At 41.4% G+C, this 23,529-nt stretch overlaps 1 protein-coding gene; it reads right to left on the bottom strand.

Annotated features, from left to right (window-relative positions):
• LOC131410145 (phosphatidylinositol 3,4,5-trisphosphate 3-phosphatase TPTE2-like) overlaps nucleotides 1-23,529 on the bottom strand; it is a 239,512-nt gene that overhangs the window by 111,447 nt on the left and 104,536 nt on the right.

The raw sequence follows: 23,529 nt of genomic DNA, 5'->3' as shown, positions 1-23,529 counted from the left end.
TATGTGGTACTAATCTTATGGGACTACCACCACAGGTGCGGTCTGTCATTGACTGAAACATCGTTATATGTCATATGACTGTACAACAAACTTAACACCGTATACCATCTGAAGCAGAACTATTGGAACATACAGACCAGGATTTTAAAACAGGCATGAGGGGCCGTCCCAGTAGTATAGCGGTTAAGTTCGTGTGCTCTGCTTCGGCAGCCTGGGGGTTTGTGGTTTCAGATCCCGGGCACAGACTAATGCACCGCTTATCAAGCTGTGCTGTGGTGGCGTCCCATATAAAGTAGAGGAAGATGGGCACAGATGTTAATCTTCCTCAGCAAAAAGAGGAAGATTGGCAACAGATGTTAGCTCAATCTTCCTCAGGGGCAATCTTCCTTAGCAAAAAGAGGAAGATTGGCAACAGATGTTAGCTCAGGGTTAATCTTCCTCACTAAAAAAAAAAAAAAAAAGGCATGAAATACATTTAAAGATACAGGGAAGAAGTTAGAAACATGCCATGAGAATGAGAAATAAGGAAAAAACCGTAGAGGAAATCTTTTTTTTTTTTTTTTTGCCAATCTTCCTCCTTCCCTGCCCCCAAAGCCCCAGTAGATAGTTGTATGTCATAGTTGCACATCCTTCTAGTTGCTGTATGTGGGACGCGGCCTCAGCATGGCCAGAGAAGCGGTGCATCGATGCGCGCCCAGGATCCGAACCTGGGCCGCCAGTAGCAGAGCACGTGCACTTAACTGCTAAGCCACGGGGCCCACCCCCTAGAGGAAATCTTAAGTGTAAAAGTATAATTGTTGAAATAAAGAATTAACTCATGGGATAAATAGCAGTGTGGATACATGTGAAAAGCAAATTAGTTAGAGTTGGACGATCAATTGAGAAGTCTCCCAGAAAATGGTAGAAAAGAATAAAGTGAGAGAACATACAAAAGAAAAGCCAAGTGATGTGGAGGATAAACATAGACATCTGACATATGGCTTATAGACATCTAAGAATAAATGAAAAAAGAAAATGGAGAGGAGAAAATGTTTTAAAAAATGATAAGGATAAATTTACCAGAATTAAAGAAGTTGCATCACAGAAGCGGTATTTCATTTAACAAACACTTAAACGGTATTTACTAAGTTCCAAGCATTGTCCTGCTGCATCACAAATATTACTTTAATTGGTCCCTATTACAACCCTTGAGGTAGTTAGTATTATTATCCCCACATTAAGAACGAGGACATTGAAGCATAGACAGGTTAAGTACCTTGCCCAAAGTCAGTATTTACGTTTCTGAACTGGGATTTGAACAAGCCTGCCCTCTTAACCACTGTGCTTGTCTTTGACTTTATAGGAATGCCTTCATGTCACCTTAAGTCAAATTTTTAGGTACTGTTGCAAAGTGCTAACGAAGCAAAAAAAAATTGCAATCTAAATCTACGATCAGCCATTTTCTTGGCTCAAAGTACAAGCAATCGTTGGGCAGGTATAAATTGGAGATTTAATGTTCGGTCTTTAGGTTGGCCATAGCTAAACACAACACAGCTCCTCAGCTGTCTGTCTAACTAAAATAACAAAATTTCACATACTCTAATGTACTGTCTCAAATCTTTAGAACTTTTAGCAGTTATAAATGTGTACATGGCACATGGAAAAGTAAGAGAAATCCAATACCACTAAACCCTTAGAAGAGGCTGATCTCCTATTGACAGGAAAATAGGAATTTCCCTAAATCTCAATAGTAAAAGGTGGAAGTCGCTACAGTATAAACATGCCTTACTCCTAACAATGATAACGCTCTCAATATATAAAACTAAAAGTTAACAGTTATTTGCCTTTTGTCAATCAGGCATCATTTAAAATGTTATCTCAAAGAGATTTTCCTGACCCTCAACCAGAAGGAGGCCCCACTCACTCCCTGTCACATGTTTATTTTTCACCATCACTTCTCACTACTGCTTCGTTTTCACTTACTAATTTGTCTTCAGTCTTTTACACCTCTTCTGCCCCAATGTAGACTTCAAGAGAACGAAGACCTTGTCTTTAATCTATATCATCAGCACCTATATTAATGCCAGGTGCACAGTAGGTGCTCAATATATTCTTGATAAAGGAATTTAAAATTAATTTTCGGATAGATTCACTACAGAGTTCCCTTAAAATATGTGTTGCCCAAGTTATACTTAAAATATTAATTTATTTAAAACTTAGATTACTAATATTTTAGAATTATTTAAGCAGAGGAAACTATATCTGTAGGATTCTCAGATTGGAAATAAGACTAAAAAATGACCCAGAAATGAGTTCAATTAAGTAAATCTTGTTATTCTACAGAAAACCCTAAGTCAGAAAACCATCCAGCACTGCACAATTTTGTTCTCAGATTTGTTTTAATTTCTTCTGTTGATACCGTGGGAGTCAAAGGCTCCAGCTAAGTATAATGAAACCTAGCAGAAGTATAGAACTTTGTCTTCTTGCTCTAACATATAAGTTCTAAATAGTTACCTGAGAATCAACTAGTCGTAAAAGATCGACTCACGCTCTGCTTGAAAACCTCTTGCTTGATAAGCAACATAAAAATGTGCTAATCCTTCACAAAAAAGCATGATCACCATCAATAGTAAAGAAAACTTCATACTGTGCTGTCACTCTCAGTCTGCACGTCAGAAGATGTCATACCTTGAACCGAGAATCCACAAAAACCGAATGGGAATAGTCGGCTGCATGAGTAACTGACTACAGATGATCTGTAAATGTACTATGGATGGAACCGAAGTACCATTCAAATCTTCCCAAGGAACCAGTCGGTCTCCTGGTCTCAGTAGGGAGACTAAAAATAATGCCAAATCATCTGTGATCTAACTAATGGTAACAAACAGTTTCTTTTTTTTTTTTTTTGGGGGGTTTGAAGGAAATTTATTTATTTTTATTTTTCTAATTTTTTGTTTATTGCAGTAACATTGGTTTATAACATTGTATAAATTTCAGGTGTACATCATTATACTTCTATTTCTGCATAGATTACATCATGTTCACCACCCAAATACTAATTACAACCCATCACCACACACATGTCCCGAATTACCCCTTTCGCCCTCCTCCCTCCCCCCTCCCCCTCTGGTAACCACCAATCCAATCTCTGTCTCTATGTGTTTGTTTGTTGTTGTTATTATCTACTACTTAACGAAGGAGATCATACGGTATTTAACCTTCTCCCTCTGACTTTTTTCATTTTGCATAATACCCTCAATGTCCATCCATGTTGTCACAAATGGCTGGATTTCATCGTTTCTTATGGCTGAGTAGTATTCCATTGTGTATATATACCACATCTTCTTTATCCATTCATCCCTTGATGGGCACTGAGGTTGCTTCCAAGTCTTGGCTCTTCTGAATAATGCTGCAATGAACACAGGGGTGCATGTGTCTTTATGGTGTTTTCAAGTTCTTTGGGTAAATACCCATCAGTGGAATAGCTGGATCATATGGTCGTTCTATCCTTGATTTTTTGAGGAATCTCCATACTGTTTTCCATAGTGGCTGCACCAGTTTGCACTCCCACCAGCAGTGTATGAGAGTTCCCTTCTCTCCACATCCTCTCCAACACTTGTTGTTTCCTGTCTTGTTAATTATAGCCATTCTCACGGGCGTGAGGTGATATCTCATTGTAGTTTTGATTTGCATTTCCCTGATAGTTAATGATGTTGAACATCTTTTCATGTGTCTGTTGGCCATCTGTATATCTTCTTTGGAGAAATGTCTGTTCAGGTCTTTTGCCCACTTTTTAATTGGGTTGTTAGTTTTTTTGTTGTTGAGATGCATGAGTTCTTTGTATATTTTGGAGATTAAGCCCTTATCAGATGTATGGTTTGCAAATATCTTCTCCCAATTGTTAGGTTGTCTTTTCGTTTTGTTGATGGTTTCCTTTGCTGTGCAGAAGCTTTTTAGTTTGATGTAGTCCCATTTGTTTATTTTTTCTATTGTTTCTCTTGCCTGGTCAGACATGGTGCTTGAAAATATGTTGCTAAGAATGATGTCGAAGAGCATACTGCCTATGTTTTCTTCTAGAAGTTTCATAGTTTCAGGTCTTACATTCAAGTCTTTAATCCATTTTGAGGTAATTTTTGTGTATGGTGTAAGGTAAGGGTCTACTTTCATTTTTTTGCAAGTGGCTGTCCAGTTTTCCCAACACCATTTGTTGAAAAGACTTTCTTTTCTCCATTGTATGTTCTTGGCTCCTTTGTCGAAGATTAGTTGTCCATAGATGTGTGGGTTTATTTCTGGGCTTTGATTTTATTCCATTGATCTGTGTGTCTGTTTTTGTGTGAGTACCATGCTGTTTTGGTTACTATAGCTTTGTAGTATATTTTGAAATCAGGGAGTGTGATACCTCCAGCTTTGTTCTTTTTTCTCAGGATTCCTTTAGCTATTCGGGGTCTTTTGTTGTTCCATATAAATTTTAGGATTCTTTGTTCTATTTCTGTGAAAAATGTTGTTGGAACTTTGATAGGGATTGCATTGAATCTATAGATGGCTTTAGGAAGTATGGACATCTTAACTATGTTAATTCTTCCAATCCAAGAGCATGGAATATCTTTCCATTTCTTTGTGTCTTCTTCGATTTCTTTCAGCAATGTTTTATAGTTTTTGGTGTACAGATCTTTCAACTCTTTGGTTAAGTTTATTCCTAGATATTTTATTCTTTTTGTTGCAATTGTAAATGGCATGGTATTCTTAATTTCTCTTTCTGCTACTTTGTTGTTAGTGTACAGAAATGCAACTGATTTTTGTATGTTGATTTTGTATCCTGCAACTTTACCATATTCGTTTATTACTTCTAAGTTTTTTGGTGGATTCTTTAGGGGTTTCTATATATAAAATCATGTCATCTGCAAATAGTGACAGTTTCACTTCTTCCTTTCCAATTTGGATCCCTTTTATTTCTTTTTCTTGCCTGATTGCTCTGGCTAGGACTTCCAGTACTATGTTAAATAGGAGTGGTGACAGTGGGCATCCTTGTCTGGTTTCTGTTCTTAGAGGGATAGCTTTCAGTTTTTCACCATTGAGGATGATATCAGCTGTGGGTTTGTCATATATGGCCTTCTATACCCATTTTATTCAGAGTTTTTATCATAAATGGATGCTGTATCTTGTCAAATGCTTTCTCTGCATCTATCGAGAGGATCATGTGATTTTTATTCTTCATTTTATTAATGTGGTGTATTATGTTGATTGATTTGCGAATGTTGAACCATCCCTGCATACCTGGAATAAATCCCACTTGATCATGGTGTATAATCTTTTTAATGTATTGTTGTATGCGATTTGCTAGTACTTTGTTGAGGATTTTTGCATTGATGTTCATCAGTGATATTGGCCTGTAATTTTCTTTTTTTTGTGTTGTCTGTGTCTGGTTTTGGTATCAGGGTAATGTTGGCTTCGTAGAATGAGTTAGGGAGCTTCTCCCACTCCTCAATTTTTTGAAAGAATTTGAGAAGGATAGATATTAAGTTTTCTTTGAATGTTTGGTAGAATTCACCAGGGAAGCCATCTGGTCCTGGACTTTTATTTTTGGGGAGGTTTTTGATTACTGTTTCAATTTCCTTACTGGTGATTGGTCTATGCAAATTCTCTATTTCTTCTTGATCCAGTTTTGGAAGGTTGTATGCTTCTAGGAATTTATCCATTTCTTCCAGTTTGTCGAATTGGTTGGCATATATCTTTTCATAGTATTCTCTTATAATCTTTTGTATTTCTGAGGTGTCTGTTGTCATTTCTCCTCTTTCATTTCTGATTTTACTTATTTGAGCCTTTTCTCTTTTTTTCTTGGTGAGTCTAGCTACAAGTTTGTCAATTTTGTTTATCTTTTCAAGGAACCAGCTCTTGATTTTATTAATTTTTTTCTATTTTTTTTTTAGTCTCTATTTCATTTATTTCTGCTCTGATTTTTATTATTTCCCTTCTTCTACTGATTTTGGGCTTTGTTTGTTCTTCTTTTTGCAGTTCCTTTAGGTGCATTGTTAGATTGTTTATTTGAGATTTTTCTTGTTTGTTGAGATAGGCCTGTATTGCTATAAACTTCTTTCTTAGAACCGCTTTTGCTGTATCCCATAAATTCTGGCATGTCGTATTTTCATTTTCATTTGTTTCCAGGTATTTTTTGATTTCTCCTTTGATTTCTTCGTTGACCCAATCATTGTTCAGTAGCATTTTGTTTAATCTCCATGTATCTGTGGCTTTTCTGATTTTCTTCCTATAGTTGATTTCTAGTTTCATACCTTCGTGGTCAGAAAAGATGCTTGATATTATTTCAGTCTTCTTAAATTTATGTAGACTTGTTTTGTGGCCTAATATGTGATCAATCCTGGAGAATGTTCCATGTGCATTTGAAAAGAACGCGTATTCTTTGGTTTTTGGATGGAATGCTCTGTATATAGTAGATATATACATATATATACATATATATCTACTAGGTCCATCTGTTCTAGTGTGTCATTTAAGGCCAATGTTTCCTTATTGATCTTCTGTTTGGATGATCTATCCATTGGTATAAGTGCAGTGTTAATGTCCCCTACTATTATTGTGTTACTGTCTATTTCTCTTTTTATGTCTGTTAATAATTGCTTTATATATTTAGGTTCTCCTACATTGGGTGCATAGATATTTACAAGTGTTATATCCTCTTGTTGGATTGTTCCCTTGATTATTATGTACCGACCTTCTTTGTCTTTTTTTACAGTTTTTGTTTTACAATCTATTTTGTCTGATATGAGTATTGCTACCCCAGCTTTCTTTTCATTGCCATTTGCGTGGAGTATCATTTTCCATCCCTTCACTTTCAGTCTGTGAGTGTCTTTAGGTTTGAAGTGTGTCTCTTATATGCAGCATATATATGGGTCTTGTTGTTTTATCCAATCAGCCACCCTATGCCTTTTAATTGGAGCATTTAGTCCATTGATATTTAAAGTAGCTATTGATAAGTATGTACTTACTGCCATTTTTCAACTTTTTTTTCCTCAGTGTTTTAGTAGTCCTTCTCTGTTCCTTTCTCCTTCTATACAGAATTGATGGTCTTTTTAGTTTGACCTCTGTCTGAAAGCTCTACTCTTTAACTCCCCTCCTCCCTCCTTTTATGTTTTTGATATCATATCTCACCTCTTTTTTGTGCATTTGTATCCATTACCCTCTTATCATGGAAATAGATAATTTTTCCTATTTGTGGTCTTCTCTTTTCCCCTTAAATCATTCCCTTTAACATTTCTTGTAGCACTGGTTTCTTGCTGACAAACTCCTTTAATTTTTACTTGTCTGGGAAACTTTTGATCTCTCCTTCCATTTTGAATGATAACCTTGCCGGGTAGAGTATTCTTGGCTGTAAGTTTTTTCCTTTTAGCACTTTAAATGTATTGTGCCACTCTCTTCTAGCCTGTAAGCTTTCTGCTGAGAAGTCAGCTGATAGCCTTATGGGGTTTCCTTTGTATGTAACTTGTCTTTCTCTTGTGGCTTTTAGGATTCTCTCTTTATCTTTAATTCCGGACATTTTGATTATGATGTGTCTTGGTGTGGGCCTCTTTGGATTTATCTTATTTGGGGGTCTCTGTGCTTCCTGTACCTGGATGTCTGTTTCCTTCCTTAGGTTAGGGAAGTTTTCATCCATTATTTCTTGAAATAGATTCTCTGCCTCTTTGTCTCGCTCTTCTCCTTCTGGGACACCTATAACATGGATGTTAGTGCGCTTGATGTTGTCCCAGAGGTCCCTTAGACTGTCCTCACTCTTTTTAATTCTTTTCTCTTTTACCTGTTCAGCTTGGGTAATTTCTTCTAGTCTTTCATCCAGCTCGCAGATCCATTCTTCTGTATCCTCTACTGTCCTTTTGAGTCCCTCTAGTGAATTTTTCATTTCCAGTATTGTATTCTTCATTTCCGATTGGTTCTTTTTTATGTCTTCCATTTCTTTGTTGACATTCTCACTGAGTTCATCCGTTCTTCTCCCCAGATCAGTGAGCATCCTTAACACTCTTAGTTTGAACTCTCTGTCGGGTAGGTTGCCCATTTCTGTTTCACTTAGTTCCTTTTCTGGGGTTTTGTCCTGTTCCCTTACTTGGAATGTATTCCTTTGCCTCCTCATTTTGCCTCTTTCCCTGTGCTTGTGTCTATGTATTAGGTAGGTCAGCTACATCTCCTGCTCTTGGGTAGGTGACATTATATAAGTGATGCCTTAGGAGGCCCAGCAGTGTACTTCCCTCAGTTCTCAATGTTCCAGGGGTGCCCCCTATGTGTGCTACGTGTGTCCTTCTGTTGTGGCGTGTTTGCTCTCCCTGTAGGTGCCCAGGGAGGCTGAGTTATGCTCCTGGCCAGCTGTTATAATGCTCAGCTGCTTGTAGTTGTTGTGTGCCCTTCAGTCTCTTTATCGGGTGTGGAGAGCCCCAGCACAGTTGGCTGCAAGTTCTAATACCACATATGTGTTGCAGTATTTCTTTTAAGTGAGTAGGCCCCCAGCATGGCAGGTTGTTAGGCTCCAGGGCTTACAATTGCTGTAAGCCTCCAGGCTTTAGGTCTCTTTTCAGCTCTCTGAGGATTGCAGCTGGATGGGGCTGGCCTCAGGCACAGGAGCACCCAATTGTTTCAGGCTTTGGAAGGTGAGGCAAACCCACTATGTGGGTCTTTGAGAAGCACAAGTCTTCTGCAGCTGATGAGCCCTGCTGCCCACAGGTCCACCCACAAGTCAACACAGTCCTGCCCTGTGTGCGCACCCTGACCTCCTGAAGTGGACCCAGTCTCTCCATGGCGGGAGCCCCACACACTCCACCACCGCCCCACACTCTCCACCCGCTCCTTGTGCACGCCCTGCCCCACAGAAGTGGGCTCAGCTGCCAGGCTGCAGAGAATCCAGTCACCAATCTATGCAGGCCCACAAGTTGCCTGAGGGCTTGTTGTTGGGTGGGGCCAGTCTCTAGGGTGGGCTGCCCACCCTGGCTGAGCTGGATTAAATTGGTGCTCTAGTGGGTGGGGCAGACTCTGGGCTAGCAGGCCCCAGCGAGAACTCCAATGGCGTCTATGTCAGCACACCCACACCAGGCCCCAACAATGGCTGCCGCCAATGTCCCAGTCCCTGGACAGGTCTCACCTCTCACTGCAAGGCACTCAGAGCCTATCAGGTGAGTCTCTTTTCACCAAAGCACTGTGCACCTTTCTTTCTGGTGATTTTAGGTTGCTTTCTGAAACGGGTGAGTTTGCGCGTGGCCCTTTAAGAGCCGGTTTTAGTGTCTTTGTGAACCAGCTTTTCTGGGGGTACTCCCCAATGTTTTAGTAGCAGGCAAAGTCAGATATTCTGCCACTTGTCTCGATTGTGCTGGGTCCACAAAATGCCCACAGCGGGGCCTCCCTGGCTCAGGGCCCCGCTCCTCCAGGGAGGGCTGCGGACCTCTGGGCTGTTCCTGGGCGGCCACGAAGCTGGCGGCTTGTGAAGTTGGCGTTTTTCCTCTCCAGAAGGGAGTTTCTGCCTCTTCCACCTCAGTTAGGATTGTTTTTTGTTGCAGGTGTTCCTCTTATCCAGTTTTCAGTTCTCTCTCCGGGGTAATTTTCCACGAGTAGTTGTAAATTGGCTGTGTCCGTGGGAGGAGGTGAGTTCAGATTCTGCCTATGCTGCCATCTTGACTTCAAGGTAAAAAACTAACAGGCAGGTTCTAATGCCATGAAAGGGAGCAGAGCCTACGTGGAGGCAGAGGAAGAACTCCCAAAGCTTTCACGTCGGCCACCATACCATGAGCTCCAACCAGGCTGACAGAGGTTTCCTGGACCACTTGCGAGGTGAAGCCCAACAGGAGGGAAGGGCACAGAATGTCCTTGAGATCACTCAACTGCCTTTGTCCTGACTATCCTCATCAACAAACCCTGACTGGGTTTTCTAAGAAGATATTTATTCTGAGAAGAGGCTGCCAACCAACTATCATGAGCATTCTGCCCCTTCCAACTACACATCAGATTAAAATTAATAAACTGGGATTCTAACATGTCGGTAAATATGAGTTAGTGTGCCTGCAAAACGTGAACATGTAAAGCTGTGTAGCAGATGCCCAATATGTAGTGTCTCTCAAATATAACTGGCAAGCCAATCTGTTTCATCAATGAACCAACCTGTGTCTAATCCTCTCTACCGTTACTCAACCACAATAGAGAAATGAATCATGAAACAGCTGTGTTACATTTAATAGAGGAGGCACTTGATCTGAAAGTGGTATTCAAACCTCTCATCTTTCCTTTAAAAAGGCATGAAATTATTTGCTATCATCTCATATGGAAGATTTTACAAGATTTTCAGAGTTTGCATTTAAATGTCTTTAGAAAGAGTCATAAGAATAGTCATACACTAAGAAAATGAATGCTGAAATTTTAGAACAAGTAGACGTTTTAACCTCATAACTTACTTTTTATTAACTGAATCATCTCTCTCCCATTTCAAAAGTATCTAAAAGTAGGTTTTAACATCGTATTAGGTCTTCCTGGTGACGACTGAAATGTTTGGCGATTCCATTTTTCCATCATTTCAATATATCTGGCTTTTAAATGTTTTTTTGCACTGAAAGGTTTTCTTCAATGGGCTTTTGGACATCACATATGCTTAATAAGCATCAAATCTGCAAATGATCTAAAGATAAATGTCACAGGAAATGCTTTCTACAAGACCTGTCTCAATGAACATGCCAGCATTTGTTCTTGTGGCATCCTTGGGTCATATGAAATATATTAGTAAGCCAGCATCTCCCAAGGTGTATATAATGGAACACCAGTTTGAGGAAATATTAATAGGATTTAACAATAATAATAGCACTCATTACATATAATAATTCATTTAATTTTCACAATAATCCCATGGGGTATATAGTATTATTATCCCCATTTTGTAGATGAGAGAAATGGGCTACAGAGACAGTGAGTAACTTGTCCATCGTCACCAGCCTGAAATTGTAGAGCTGAGATCTGAACCCATCTGTTAATGAATCCATGCTCTTAGCCACAACACTTTCCTAACTCTCCAAATGTCCAATAAATTTGAGAAATTATTGATTGCACACATTTTTTTTTTGCTGCAGGACTTGTATGCTAATAAGCATTGTGATTATCTGAGAGAGACCAGAGTATGCAAAGATTCCTGAACTTAGTTGACTACACAAACCTCTTTCTCACAGTGGAAATATGTAAGGAGCACATTTTAGAAACACTGTATTAAATGGTTTTTCTTTATTCTACCCTACAAACCAATTTTGGACTCTGATCAACAGCTCAGAACTCTAAGCACAGATAGATATTATGTCATTCTTGCAGGCTGTGTGGAAAGAAGAGCTAGAATTTGGGTCATCAAACCCCTTGGCCTGGGCTGAGGGTCCAGGAAAGGAGCATTCCCCGTTCTAGATGGGTGTCCTGATGCCCATGAAGCATGGCTCACAGAAGTCCCTTCAGGCTTTAAGAGAAAAGACTACCTCAAAAAGAAAGACCTCTATATGTATCAGTTGCTTTTCAAGAGGAGGAACACCAGGATTGACTGTGCAGAATACACTAATAAATCACAGCAGGGAAAAATACTTGGATAACCAAAAAGGTAAGAATTTGAGTTTTTGACATAGGTAGCCCATAGAATGATTACTGGATTTTCCAGATGGCTTCTGAGAAGGAGAACTGGCAGATACACAAATTACCCCTGAGATCCAGATGACAGGCCAAGTGCTAAGAATGTTGCTTGGGGCACCAATCTGCAAATGGGGCATGAGACGTCCCTAGATGTTACCTGAACTTCTTTCAGAGAGAGTAGTATATGAAGCCTGAAAGAATACCTTGATAAACTGTTTGGGGACATAGATGTGACTCCTCCATGGGACATGAATAAGCAGGTAGCTAAACTGCCTTCTAAGGAAAGTGGGTTTCCCCACTTTCTAAGAAAAGGCTCATTCCCAATAGATTCCCCATATTCCAGAGGCTGAAACCTTCCTAAACCAATGGCTGGAGACAGAATAAGGATAAAGGTGTCATCCCTAAGGGTATATACACTACAAGCCTCACTCAATAGATTCCTATATCCTGTTGATGCAAGAGTGGGCTGTCTCTAAAATATTTTAGCCAATTCCACAGATCTTGAATATTCCTACAATTCCAACGTCCATCACGCTGATTTGTAAGCCACTAATCTCACTAATAAAAATTCATTTGTGACTTTCACTGTGGAAATTCACCATGTTTCAGGTGTTGATCAAGACGGGACAACGGAAGCCCTTGTAGTAGCCTTCTCTGCAAAATGGCTTCCTGAGTCCAACACTAGCTCACCACTCCTGGACAGAGCAACCAGCCAACCCTCAGAGGAGAAGCTTAAAATGACCATGACTAGCACACGCATGCTATTACTGGCACAATGCCTAAGATGCGGAATTTTTAAGGAAATTACAGGCATAAAACAAGGTCTTTAAATTGTGAGTTTGACAAATTTCACTTGCATACAGTTCACATTTATTATGAAAGAAGGTACACATGTATTCCCTATTCCATTAGCCAAGGCTGATAATTATGTTTAAAATTCAGTAAATTTGAGTCTTACCACTTACCTATTACTCCTGCAACAGCTGAACCAGAGACCTAAAACATTCATCTTTAACCTCTGCATAGCATTACCATTGTCTTGTTGTTGAATTTAATCTACAATCAACCTAAGAAAAGGAAAAGCACTCATGAATTTTATATTCAATGTATTTAAAACACATATGACATCCCCAACTTAGAAAGCAAGTCACACCTAGAACTTATTAGGTATGGATCAGCATTCCTAAAGTCGTAAATCCAAAACCTTACGAAATCTATAATGCTGTGCAATTTTATCAATCCTGTGAAATATGCATTCTGTACTTGCTCTCAGTATTTTATTTTACTTCAAGAAATAGAGGAAAATATTTTTTGAATGTTCAGTAAAATTCGAGTTTAGCTCAAGTATAGGACACTTTAAAGATTGTCCACTTGCTACACAGGACCCAGAAAGCGAAACAAAACCCATTTCAAACCAATTTTACATCATCACAGTGATTCATATTTTGACCCTGAAATAATTCTGTAGAATAAATGAAAGGAATAGGAAAGCAAAGAGATGTGCTTCTCAACATTTCACAGAGCAGATTTACGTCATGCAAGAAAACTGGAAGTTACTGGAGAATAGGGCGACATTGCCAAGTACATTGTCAAGTTAATCAGTAGTGACATCATGTCTGCACTGAGCCTGCCAGAAAACGTGCCACAAGCATCTAAACTCTGCGCAAGGAGAGAAAAGTGAAAACCAACAGAAAATACTTTTAAGAAACAGATCACTTTGGGCATAAATGTTCATTTTGAGTTTTGGGCTTGGGGCCAAAAACCACCTGTAAATTCTTGACTTTCAAGGGATACCAGCTCACGCTCAGTGGAAGCAGGAATCCCAAAGCTCCGAGGCCTCCGCCTTCTGTTCCAGAGAGGGGCCCGGAGAACCAAGGCAGAGCCTGATGACTTGGGGGTCCCCTCCTCCTTGCAAGCCCCAGATCCGCTTACCTGCAGAAAATGCTGCCTTCGTTGAGGCGCTGCGGCTCGGAAGGGGCTGGGGTGGGGTGGGGGGAGTGGGGGGGTGGGGGTGGGGGGCGACGGGCGGAGGGGCGGAGGGGGAGTGGGGGGGAGTGGGGGGGAGTGGGGGGCGGTAGGGTGGAAGGGCAGAGCGGGGCGCAGTGGCGGACGGGTGCAGCGGTGGACGGGCTACGGGGCGGTGGGGTGCAGGACTCAGATATTTGACTCGGGTACAACTTTTCCTAAGTGGGAGAGAACTTAGCTTGAGACCCTGGTAGTAGTTTTCTCTCCTGCTGCCTTTCAGGATAATGCCTTTTCCTTTTTTCATTCTTATTTATTTATTTTTAATTTTTTTATTTTTTAACCTGAGGAAGATTGGCCCTGAGCTAACATCTGTGCCAATCTTCCTCTATTTTGTAAGTGGGATACCACCGCAGCATGGCTTGATGAGCGGTGTGTAAGTTCCCAGCTGGGAACTGAACCCACGAACCCTGGGCCAGGGAAGCAGAGACTGGGAACCCAACCACTATGCAACCAGGCTGGCCCCCCATTCTTTTTGATTTTTAATTTCCCAAAACCAAGCCTGTTAAGTCAAATCTTGGCCCAATTCCCAGCCTGCAACAAGGTTACTGCTACTTGGCCCTCCATCCACCTAGTTGTCCCCCATTCCCTGAGGATGAGGGGGCTCTGGGAGGGGAGAGGAATGGGAGTGAATGCTCCCCACAGCTGAGCACAAGGCAAACTTTTCTGTCTATCTGTCCCAAAGACCCCCATCCTACCCCTTCTCTCCACCCCTCTTCCTCCCCTCAGTGCGCCAGCCATCCCTCTAAGAGGTTACACTCTAACCCTCTGAGGATGAGAGGGCAACATAGAGGGCAGAGGGTGGGATGAGATGCCCTTGTCCAGAGACCCCCCCATCCTTAGGTCTTTACCTCGTGCTGGGTACAACCAGTACTGAAATAAGAACCCTGTCGTCATGGCAACTCCAAGCAATAGATTCCTGAGGTTCTGATGAGATCATAGTGGAGGGAGGAATAGAATGAACTTGGTTCAAGACTGCAGGGGCTTAAAAACAGACACACACAGAGTATGATTTCACTCACATGTGGAAGATAGATAAACATGTGGATAAGGACAACAGATTAGTGGTTACCAGAGGGGAAGGGAGTGGGGGGAGGGTGAAAGGGATAAAGGGGCACACGTATATGGTAAGGGATAAAAGCTAGAGTATTGGTGTTGAACATCATGCAGTCTATACAGAAACTGATATATAATCATGTACAACTGAAATTTACACAATCTTATAGGCCAATATGACCTCAATAAAATAATTAAACAAAAACAATAACAGATACACAGACACTGTTCTCCTTAAAGAAGTGGGGGGAGGGAGAGGTACCAAGATCAAAGATCCCCGGATAATAATCTCAGAGTAGACTCTCTTGCCTGTTACTTTTTTTTTTTGCATCTGATGGAGGGGATGCATCTTACATATTCTGATTCTGAAGAAGGTTACGTTAAGCTTTTGCCTTTCCCTGTGGATTGAAGAGAAGGACCAGAGGGCTGAGTGTTTTCTAGCTAGTATTAAATTTGACTAAAATAGTCAAGGTTAATACAAGACTCAGGAAAAAAACATTTCGTTTACTCAAGCTATGATTTCACAGGATTAAGAGGAAGCAATGAATTATTAGTTGTAAATCAAAAATACACCCATATTCCTGGTACAGTAAATCTGGAAAGTGGAAACAAATGAAAACAAACATGGAAAGAAAGTTTTAAAAACGTAGATGAAGCATTAGAAATTTCTGTTTGGAAATTATGATATAAAAATTACCACAAAAAGAGGAATAAATAAAGACAGATCAGTTTGACAGTCTGTGTTGGTACATGTTCTGATGTTGAGTAATGGTCACCGTTGAAGACATGGAAAAAAAACATTCCAGTCATATTTATTTAGTACTTCTCTAAAGCAATTTGCAAGATACAAAAATGAATAAATCATGGTCACTGATGACCTTAAGGCCAGATCATTTTGAAATATGCCCTGAGCATTCTGTTTTCTGCGAGAAAGACCTGCCCCAAAGAGAAACTACTTTACCAAAGCCTTACCTGACCTTGGGCAAGGGCAATAAGACAACGCAAGCCCCCTCTAGCCTTCCTGTCTCATATAAGAGGATGAAAAAAAGGCCAAGAAATTCTTCTGAAGGTCACAGCCCTTGTTTCTTTCTATGTCTCTTAATTTTCTGTTGAAAACTGGACTTTCTAAAGAATATAACAACTGGAAATCAGATTTTTCCCGTTCCCCAGGGTTTATTGATGCTGTTTTTTTGTTTGTTTAGTGACTTTTCTAAACTAATTTTGTAAACTCTGTTCTTTGTGCAGTGTGGCCACTAAAGTCAGCTTGGTTAGCACAATGGTCAGCTAGTCATTGGACAGAGATTCCCTCAGATGCCTGGAGCCAGTAAGTCTCTCAGTCGTTAAGAAGGGGCTTTGTGTGCATGTTAGAGCGTGCCTTCAACATTTAGCCAAAGAGTTTACAGCTCCACTGTGAACTTCATTTTCTCCTTAAGCATAGCCTCAAGGTTAGCCAGAGGTGAGAGCTTCGGGCCTTTTCACGTCTTTCCTAAGTATGCAAAGTCCTGGACATGTGCACATCCCAAGATGTGCAGGTGTCCTTCTAGATTCCCAGGAATATGTTGCAGCTTTTCAGAGCTCCCTATGGACATCTCATTCCACAGCTTGTTCTTTTAAGCATTTTGATTAGCCTGTTGTTTGCCCCAACTGTTATCTACACCTCAGGCAGCCATGATGTTTGACAATTGCCTCTGATTGATTGTTTTCAACAAATGTCCCAGGGAAAAGGCTGGAGGACTTACAAGTCAGGTCAAATAAAGACAGTCTTTTGCGTGGGGTTTTCCAGGAACCCACTAGATAGGTCAAATAATGACAGTTCTCTGGGAATGGGGCTTTGAAGGAGTCCAATCCCCTTTTGTCCCCTTCAGTGGCATCCAGGAGGCTGGTTTTCACCATGATTGCTGGATGTTGGTTTTCAAGGCCACTATGGAGCTGGGGAGGGTGTGACAGGAATAGGGCAAGTTAGAATACCACAGAGCTCCCTGTTCTCACTCAAATTCAGCCTATGTTCTTAAATAAATACTCCCTAAATTGCTGCAAACCTTTGGTTAATTACCAGAGGTTTGAAAAAGTTGATTCTCATCATTTTTGCCAGTGTTCTTGTTGCTTTTATAAAGGGAAGAATTTTTGGAGGTCTCTGCTTTGCCATTTTCACTGATATTACTTTCAGACATACTGTTAAATACATTGCTAAACTCACAAGAAGGTAAGAGGACTACTAAATGTTCACATGTGCACACACACGCGCGCACACACACACTCTCACACTCTAGAGCTGAAACTAAAGCACTAAGCCAACACAGAAACCACAGATGCTCTGGAAGTGTGTCAAAACCAAAAAACTAGAGCCTTGTTGGTTAACATGTGGCTGCCTAAAGTGGTAGACAGGAGGTGGGGCAAACAACAGGTAACCGAAATGCTTAAAAAACACAACTGCGAAATAAGATGTCAAGAGAGGGTTTTGAAAAGCTCTGACATATTCCTGGGAATCTAAAGTTTTGCTGGTTAACCAAGCAATAGGATTTGAACCTGACGAAGTGTGCAGCTGAATCTGAGACCTCCACATAAATCCAGGCACCCAAACTGGATATATCTTTAGTTGAAAAGATAAACTGGGAAAAATCTATATGCTGGCAAAGTGAACCAACAAGCAAATCACTCTGCGTCTGCTGCCACTGGATTTAAAAACATTAATAATTTTAATAGTCTTCCCTAATGTTTTGTAAGCAGCTTTATTCTCATGCCGGGGTTTCAGTTTATGCCACACTCACAGTTCAAGAAACCTCAATCAAGTTAAGTTAAATTGAAACGGTTCCTGATTGGCAGTGACCCCTAGCACCCAGCAGAAACTAAGGCCAGTCATCTCAATTCGGGTCCCTCAGGATTCTCAACGTTCAAGTTCAGCCAAATATGAGCTGTTAATGAAATCTAGCAAACATGAGGAATCAAACTACCACAAGCAGGAGGCAACAGAAATTATAAACAGAAGAAAAAGACATGGAAAGACTATAGATATTGAAATTGTAAGAAACTTTATACTCAGGAAGTAGGTTTAAGAGTATGTTTAAAGTGAAAAGATAGAGATCAACCCTGTGTGGAGCAGAAAGAAGGCCCATTGGCCCACTCTGGAACTTCAAGGTAGATTTTCTGAAGATGATGCCTGAGCTTGGGCTTGAAGGACAATAAATAATTAGCCCGGAGAAAAAAAAGTGGTGAGGAAATTCCAGACAGAAAAAACATAATAAACAAACACATGGAAGGACTGAACAGCATGAGGATTTCAGGGAAAACTGTAAACGTTTATCTATGACTACAGTAGCAAATGCGGAGCAGAGAGTACCAGAAGCTGCCAAAATAGAGAGCCCTATACACCATATTAAGAAGTGCAGACTTTATTTAGAGGGCTATAGAGGGCCACAGAAGGATTTTAAACAGGGGTATCTCGTGATGATTTTGTTGTTGGCAGGTTGTCTAGCAGTAGAGAGGGGAAGGAATTTAAGAGGGGCAGCACTGAAGGATTAGAGATCAAGTAAGAGGCTACTGTTCAGCTTAGGTGAGAGATGTTGAGAGCCTGCAAACCAGTGTAGTAGTGAGACCTGAGAGGAGACACAGACTTGAGAAAAAGCAGACAAAATCAGCGAAACTTGTGATTGACTAGTTATGTGCAGGAGGAAGGGGGAAAATGGCTCCCATGTTTCTTCCTTGGATGACTGGGTGCTAGTTATTGATACTGGAAATAAAGAGGAAGAACAGGTTGGTGGTAGAGGAAGATAATGGGCTAAGTTTTGAAGATTTTAGGTTTGGTGTGATTGTGGGAAACCAAGGTTGGGAAGCAATTGAGCTGATGAGTCTGCAGCTCAGAGGAGAAGTTAGCACTGATAACTAACCACTTGAGTGCGTAACTCAGTAGAAAGAAAAGAGCAGCAGCCCACTGGTAGAAACTTGGGTTTTCCTGAAATTCAGGAAAAGTTTGATGTTTTTTGGAATAAAATAATTTTTAAGCAAAAACAATTATGCATAAAAATGTAAAACAAGTCTCATAATATCAAAATATTGAAAACTACCTAAGCGTCAAAGAAAAATAGAATGGTTAAGTCAATATGGTATATCCACCTCAGAGAATATCAAAGTTGTTTTAAATGATGTGTAGGAAGAGTTTACATAAACATAACATGTTTATGATTAAATGTTAAGAGTTTTTTCACTTTTATTTTTAAAACTATGTATTATGTAAACAATGTAAATATGCATAGCAAAGTCTGGAAAGAAATACACATATTAAAAGCAATTTTTCAAAATATTCAAAATTGTTTATATAATATTTTCATAATGAGGAAACAACTGTTAAAATGCATTTTCCCACAATGAGATAACACCTCACACACAGCAGGATGGCTATAATCAAAAAGACAAATAACAACAAGTGTTGACAAATACAGGAGAAACTGGAACCCTCATACACTGCTAGTGGGGATTTAAAGTGGTGGAGCCACTTTGGGAAAGTTTGGCAGTTCTTCAGATGTTTAAACACAGAGTTACTATATGACCCAGCTTTTCCTTGGTGTATACCCAAGAGATATGAAAACATACATCCACACAAAGACTTGTACATGAATGCTCACGGCAATATCATTCATAATTGCCAAAAAGCAGCAATAACCCAAATGTCGATCAAACTGATGAATGATTATTTAAAATGTGGGATACTCATACAATGTAATATTATTTGGCAATAAAGGGAATGAAGTGTGTCACTTAACAACCAGGATACGCTCTGAGATAGCGTCGTTAGGCGATTTTGTTGTTGTGTGAACATCATAAAGTGTACTTACACGAACCTAGATGGTACAGCCTACTACACACCTAGGCTATTTGGTACTAATCTTATGGGACCACCGTTTGTATATGCCATCCATATCTGACTGAAACATCGTTATGCTGGACATGACTGTATTGACATACGCCACAAGTTACGTGAACCTTGAAAACATCACGCTAAGTGAAAGAAACGATGCATAAAAGATCACAAACTGTAGGATCCATTCATATGAAATGTCCAGAATAAGCATATCTACAGAGACAGAAAGTAGACTAGTGGTTGCCCACACCTGGAGCAGCCAACCCTGGTAGTCTAGTGGGTAGGATTCTGAGCTCTCACTGCTGAGGCCTAGGTTCCCGGTCAGGGAATCACACCACCCATCTGTCGGTTGTCATACTGTGGTGGCTGCATGTTGCTGTGATGCTGAAAGTGGTGCCACCAGTATTTCAAATACCAGCAGGGTCACCCAGGGGGACAGGTTTCAGCAGAGCTTGCAGACTAAGACAGACTAGGAGGAAAGACCTGGCCACCCAGTGCCGAAAAAATTGGCCATGGAAACCCCGTGAATAGCAGCAGAGCACTGTCTGATAGAGTGCTGGAAGGTGAGAGGTTGGTGCGAAAAGAACAGGCAGGGTTCCGCTGTGCTGTACACAGGGTCACTAGGAGTCGCGAAGGCACTAACAACAAAACAAAGGCCTGGGGTGGAGGGTGGAGGGGAGGGAGGAAAATTAGGACAGACTAGAAATAAGTACGGGGTTTCTTTGTGGGGAAATGAAAAAGTCCTAAAGTTCGATAGTGACAATGGCTGTGCAGCTCCATAAACATACTAAAATCCATTGAACTGTATGCTTTAAAAGGGTGAATTGTATGGTATACGAATTATAGCTCAATACAGCTCTTTTAAAAACCCTCATTTCCCTCCACCTCCAAGGGAGACAAACACAGCTGCAGAGCCTATCTAACACCAGGTCTGAGAAGTGCAGAAGGTATCAAATGCAGGATGAAAACAGCGGCCTCTGATGTTCTGCCTGGTGCCCAGCCTGCCCTCCAGTTCTATCTGCTGGAGGTGTCACCAGGCCCCAGGAGACGGAGTCCTGGAGTCTGCGGGGCATGTAGCCTTGTCTCCAGCCTCTACCCTGGGCTCCCACACACCTTTCCTGCTGGCCTCACCGTGGGCACCAGGGAGCTTCGTGGGAGATCAGCTCTTCTGGCAGCAAGTCCCGACGGGGCTGTGTGCATCCTCCACGTTCTGGATATGGGTCCTGCAGAGAGAGTTTGGGACACTTAGCCCTCAGGCTCGGGGGCAGGGGCAGAGGCTGAGGGCTTGAGGTCTCACCGTCTGTCTGACCAGGCCTGAAGCCTCTCGGGGCTGGGTGAGGCTGGTCCCGGGCCGTGTGGCAGCTGCAGCAGGGCCGCAGACCAAGTCCTCAATTCTGGTCCTGTCATAAGCGCCTTTCTTGTTCATTCCCTGTCTCGTCACAGCTCTATTGGACAGGTATTAATAGATTTCCACGAAGAGTGAAATCTGGGCCTTAGGTCCCACCACTCGCCGAAGCCTCGACACCTCATGGCGGTTCAATAAACAGCAGTCCTTATTACTGCCTTATTTCACTATCTTCATGGAGTGTCAGCACAGAGGGGGACACCACTGGGACAGAAGGTTCCTCGTTGCTGCTCATATACTTTGCTTTTCCTTCTTTTACTCTTTTCTGAGGGACTTGAGTACTACTTCAGAGGAGGGAAGAAATAGTCTAAAATTTTATTAACTTGACATTGGTTTTGAGTCTTTGTCCTTACTGCTCTGGTGTTGGGTATAATTAAATATCTTGGAGTTGAGATAAAAGATCTTGGCCCTTCTTCTAGAGTCCACTTAACCCCCCCCTCCCCACAAGACAGATTCAATTCTAGCCAGTTCCTAGAGATTTGTGCCTTTCATATGCAAACCAAGCAACCCAGAGCCTGTTCTTCATTCCCTGTCTGATAATGCAACCGCCCTATCAACCGTAAGGCAACTGCCTCCTTCATTAGACTTTTACAGGGCTCTCAGCTCTGGGCTACTTTCCTTCTGCTTTAATCACCCTAGGGCCAGGTACCAGACAACTAGGGCAGTCCCTATGCCCCAGAGTCTGCTGAAATTATTCAGATCAGCTAATCCTAAACCTGTTTACCCTGCCTTCCCTGTTCCTTCCCACAGAAACCACAGTAAAAGCTTTTGCCCACGTTTTCAGTTTATTCCCTCTGCCTCCTGACTGACCCTGGTGCTTCACTGTGTGGCCCCTGTGGAGTAGTGTGCCATCGCCTCTTGGGATCTGTGAGCACCATAAGCTATCTTTTCAATGTCAGTTGTCTCCCAGTCATCTGCCTCGCCATACCTAAATAAAAATAAACCCTACATTTAACTAACATACTGTCTGGGTCATACCAACAGGAAATCACACGTCTATAAATGATAAACAAAGCTTCTTTGATTCAGGACACTGCCTTTGAGGGCTTCTCCTATGAACCTTGGGTATTACCAGTGCCTCTTGATTTAGTGGTCTGTTTAGAATTCAAGCCAAGTGGTGGTGGTGGTGTAGAGGGGATGGGGGTCCTGTCATCATCAAAAGTGGCAGAACCATGTCAGGCCACAGCTATCATGTATTCTAATGCAGCCTATGTTTCTGATTCATTGTCTTCTGAATGGTTTCAACTCTGAGGAAGGCCTGGGGAGATATTTTGAGCTCTTTTTGCATGTAGCCTTCTCCAAATATTCTTCCCCTGTTGAGTACCTTGCATGCATCTCTGACTTGCCCTGACTTCCTTTGGATATAATCTTGCTCTGTCCAATAACCTTCGCTACCACATTTTGCCACTTTGCAATTAGTCACATTTAAATTCCTGGGATAAGATCTTAACATCCTGAAATTCTCTTTGGGCTGTTGGACTAGGATGTTCAACATCTGCTGTCAAACTTCCCTTGGTGCAGTTTACTGGCTTGGTTGGGGGCCAGGGAGGAATCAGTACAGTATAGGCTCAGATTGGCCTGACTCTGTTCCTGATAATTTTTTTTTCCTAGTCAGGTCCACTTTGACTAATTCTGGTTTGGGGGTTTTTCCTTTAAATTGGGTGCCTCTAGGGTGACTATGACTTTATGGCAGGGAGATCTTATCTCTCACTGTCAACATCCTGATGGGGCTGGATCATGAATCCTCCCTTCCTTGGTTCCCTTCTTGGTTCGCCAACTTCCTGAAGGCCAGGCTTTCTCCCTAGCAGCTTGGAAATTTCCTACCACACAGGCCCTTTTCTTTTTTTTCTATGGTGAATTTGTTCTTTTTCTTCTATAAGGAAGACTGATTGAGTTGCACACATCTGTTGCTGATCACAACCTTTCTGCTGCAACATGGCCATTTCTCCCCCAATCTTGAAAGCGCAGGAAGAACTTTCACACAGTTCTTTTTCTTCCACATCACCTTCTTTTGTGTATTTTGCCCTCTTCTTGGGGGTTATCCTTCAATACCTATAAAAGGCTGTCTTTGCATTTCCTTCTGGTATTAAGTGGTGGCTGCATATTAAAAATCTGACTGTATAGGGCCGGCCCCGTGGCTTAGTGGTTAAGTGTGCGCACTCCGCTGCTGGCGGCCCGGGTTCGGATCCCGGGCGCGCACCAACGCACCGCTTCTCCGGCCATGCTGAGGCCATGTCCCACATACAGCAACTATAAGGCTGTGCAACTATGACATACAACTATCTACTGGGGCCTTGGGGAAAAAAAAAAGGAGGAGGATTGGCAATAGATGTTAGCTCAGAGCCGGTCTTCCTCAGCAAAAAGAGGAGGATTAGCATGGATGTTAGCTCAGGGCTGATCTTCCTCACAAATAAATAAATAAATAAATAAAACTGTTTAAAAAAAAAAAAAACCTTAGACATGGGACTTTAGCGACTGCTACCTTATTGATATTCAAAGCACAGTCTACCACAGTGAGTAAAATTGCATAGCAAATATTTATTAAAGATAATTCGTTAACATGTCTGAAACTTAA

Source organism: Diceros bicornis, chromosome 9, assembly GCF_020826845.1.
Source record: "Diceros bicornis minor isolate mBicDic1 chromosome 9, mDicBic1.mat.cur, whole genome shotgun sequence".
NCBI classification, from domain to species: domain Eukaryota; kingdom Metazoa; phylum Chordata; class Mammalia; order Perissodactyla; family Rhinocerotidae; genus Diceros; species Diceros bicornis.
This window is presented reverse-complemented; position numbering and strand designations above follow the sequence as displayed.